This window comes from Leptinotarsa decemlineata, unplaced genomic scaffold (genome assembly GCF_025532065.1).
Source record: "Leptinotarsa decemlineata unplaced genomic scaffold, Ldec_3_MD MMD2_tig00026314_RagTag_RagTag, whole genome shotgun sequence".
Classification (NCBI taxonomy): Eukaryota; Metazoa; Arthropoda; class Insecta; order Coleoptera; family Chrysomelidae; genus Leptinotarsa; species Leptinotarsa decemlineata.
In genome coordinates this window covers 53,718-57,575 of record NW_027412684.1, presented here as the reverse complement: position 1 = coordinate 57,575, position 3,858 = coordinate 53,718, and positions in this window count along the sequence as shown.

Here is a 3,858-nt window from a genome sequence, read left to right as displayed (position 1 = left end):
CAAGGTTGAATAGTTATTGTTTATCAACTGTAGAAACATAAGAGAGTATTTTTGAGATTCACTTGATATTTTCTTCATGTAGTTAGTAACATGTCAACCAAATTTCATGTTTCAATTCCTCATTATTAGTAATAATAGTAGTAATTTCCAACCAAACAAAAATTTGTAATGGAATTCAATACCAGCAGATCCGGGATTAGATGTGTAAGAGGAATAGTATTTTTATACGTAATTCATGAATATAAAGATTTTCTTCACATGAAGTTTATTATGGTAGAATCATTATTATCAGAGCGATGAATGTATTCCATGTCATTCATCATGTTATACTATTGGCGGCGGACATGAAAAATTCTTTTAAATTTGTAGGTACCTCTTCTACACATTGAAAGGATCCATTTGATGCAGAAATTTTATAATTGATATAAAAGACTGTGTCTTTTAATTTTTATTCATATATTTTGGTATCTTGTTGAATCGAAATTGAATTTTAATTTTCTTGAAGGGGGGTCAGTTTTTTTCTCTTTCCGATATATGCAATATTGATTATACATTCGACCTCGAAAGTAATGTGACTTCATTTAAAAAAATCGTGACAAAAATGACCCCACTGAAAACGATAAAATGAATAATTTTAAAGCAACTGAATAATCGGTAAATTGATTTTTTTTAAGCTTATAATGTTTTGAAAAATTAAACTATGATGGAGAAGCTGTGAAATATTCAAATGTTTTTCAATTGTTTCAAATGAGGTTGATTTCGAATGCTTTCAAGTGATTTCAATATCAATTATAACGATCATTAATATAAATTCCTTGTATGAAATTGAAAATAACGGAGAGTTACTATTATTGAATAGTGGGACTACATTTTCTTGTTCATAGGCTGGTCACGTTCTTATTGAACGAAGGACACATAATATCAACGATATTAAAGAAATAGCTGACAGTAACGGGTGTCCCTCAAATATAATGAATGAGTTATTGTGGAATACAAAATTAAGAGGGTGTTTTCTTAAATCCTCGACTCTTTAGAAAGAGGAAGACTTGAAATTTATAATACTGCTGATGGGGTGTCAACTGAAGTTGTATTTTGGTCCATATCTGGCCTTTTGGAGTACCCAATACCAATTTCTGAAATTGTTGAGATGCTTCTATAGTCGTGCGTGATAATAGTCGGAGAGCCAATGAGTGTTTCATGAAGTGTTTGATGTACCCTGAAACTTTGTAAGGCTAGTATCTATGGAATAAGAAGTACGAATACCTGTGTTTGCCTGACCCTGCCCGGGACGCCAGGTACTGCGCATAATAGAAAGGTGTAAAAAAATATAAGCCAAAATAAGTGTTGGATTCACAATCCAACAAACTTTAATCGAAAGATTAGTTAATTTTCAATTATAATTTAAGATGGCAGACATTTTGGAGGGGGTTCACATATAATAAATTTCCTTCAAAGTAATTTTTTTAACAAAATGAAATGTTTGATCCATTATAAAATGAACAGCTACTTAATCAAATATTTAGAAAGGTATTTACAAAAAGTCAGACAGTTTTGTTGGGGTTTAAATCCCGGCGAACATGAAAATGAATTTTATTTTAAATAGAAAGAGATAGGCGCATAGTTGACGGCGTGAGTAAGAGAACCTATCACCATAGTAGCTCCGCTCTCATTGGTTGTTAATCACGTGATCTTTACCAGCGGTACATTTAAAATAAAATTCATACTTATGAATAGATGTAATGTAAAGAAATTTAAGATGTAATGACTTTCAAAGAACTTTTAATGAATCAAAATTGGGAAAAAAGCATATAAATCCAAACATTAAAAAGCCGAAAAGTCAAATGCAAATGTGACGTTGAAAATTTTGACGTTGAAAATTTTCAATCGAGGACCGCTTGCCTGGTAATGATGATACCCAATAGGCTGAAACAACTGTCTACCGGTGGCTCTTAAATTAAATTAAAATCAATATGTTTTGAAAACAACAAAAACAGTGTCACTTCTAGCACAATAACTCACATGTACTAGTACTAATTGGAAAAGCGGTGAATGAAATGAGACTAGCGCCATATATGTGTTACGCCAGAAAATTTTCAGCCCATGTACAGCTTGTCAAGTTGAATAGAACTGGCATACTTGATGAACATCCATATTAAAAAACTAATTAATACATTAAACTGTAACAATTTTTTTTCAACTTGTCAAATGTAAGAAGACCTTTCTGAATTCCGTAATGGTTCTGGCACTAGATGTTCGTTTGTCAGATGACTATAAGAGTGCGAGAGTGAGAGAGAATTCTCACGTCTCTTCCTAGAATTGACAAGCTGTAATATATTGTGCAGCGTTCATGTGAATGATATCTGATTCAAATCCATAACGAATGTTTGGAATACAATCTATTTCGTATGATATGAAACTATTTGTTTTGAAAGTATTTTTCCTTTCGCGTAATTCAATGTTTATATGGAATCAGTTTTCTCGAGAAGACCTTTCTTTCTCTTTTGAATTTTTCCCACTTTTTTTGGTGTGGAGATGAAGAAGTGGAAAGCCAAAATAATCTCTCCCTGAAGTATACTTCTCACAATTCGAACACAATTCCTATGGCTGAGATTGAATTAACTGAGCGACTGAAAGTTATCGTGACACGGGTAGATTTATCTCTCATTCGTAACATGAAGTCGTAATGTAATGAATATTACTGGAGTTTTTTTCCCATTACTGAACACCTTGACATGTGTTTCGATCAAGAGGAAGAACAAACTGACCTTCCTCTTGAAAATGATCACTTGGTGACAGAAACACATGTCGAGGTGTTAAATTAACGATTTGTTGTTGGGAAAAACTCCAGTATCATTCATTACTATACCAAAGGTTCCGAACAGTGAATCACAAGTTGTAATGTAATGACAGACACCAAGAACGACAATAAGAATGACAATGCCAAAGGAGTCCCAATCATGAACACAATAATTGCGAAAAATAATATTTCATTACTAGATATCAACAGATTTGGAAAGACTCCTGGGAGTGACCGGAAGGTTTCTGAGAATAGCAAAATTATAGAAATCAAGAATCCGATAAAACCAGTACCCACGCAAAGTTGATCACGATTGAAGATTTGAAAAATACAGTATTGATTTGTATCCATGATAATAGTTATAAAATTACCAGAATTAATTCTATCCATACCGCGTTTCAATACACGATAGCTTCATCAGTTATTGGAGTCACCAGTAAGTGACAGAGCTACCATGTAGCAGAACGCGTTTCAAATCAAACTCATTGATTTGGATATCATGGATATCATGGATAGTTTAATTGATTTCATCAAGTAACAGGTCAACATATTCAAAAATCAAAATTGATTTGGTTTCGACAATGCTAGAAGAATAGTTGAAAAAAATAGATGCAGTCGAACTGGTAAAAACAATCAGAGTCGGTTGAAAAATCTATCACCAGCTTTGAATCGTGAAAATATTTTACTTGTGAGTAGTCGATCATATTCTAATTCTTTGATGGTTTGCCAACTTGGTATCCACGTATCTCATGGAAATTTGCACATCGAGGCTCGAAACTGGATTTCAATGAGGCACGACAAAATTTGAATTATATAGAAATATCCAAGTGTGCCAGATGTCGAATAGACAAGGCAAGACCTAAATGGCTATGATGGGACAGCTACTTTAAAGAGATTCACATACATGATTCGACTTTTTACGTTCACTCCCAACTAGCAATTTCGTATTTTATGATATTTGGAAACGTTTCGGAGAAACAAATTATAAAACTGCATTTCTCCCAGAAATGTTTTCAATTTGTTTTAAAATTGCTATAAATAGGAAATTGGCACCGTTTTAT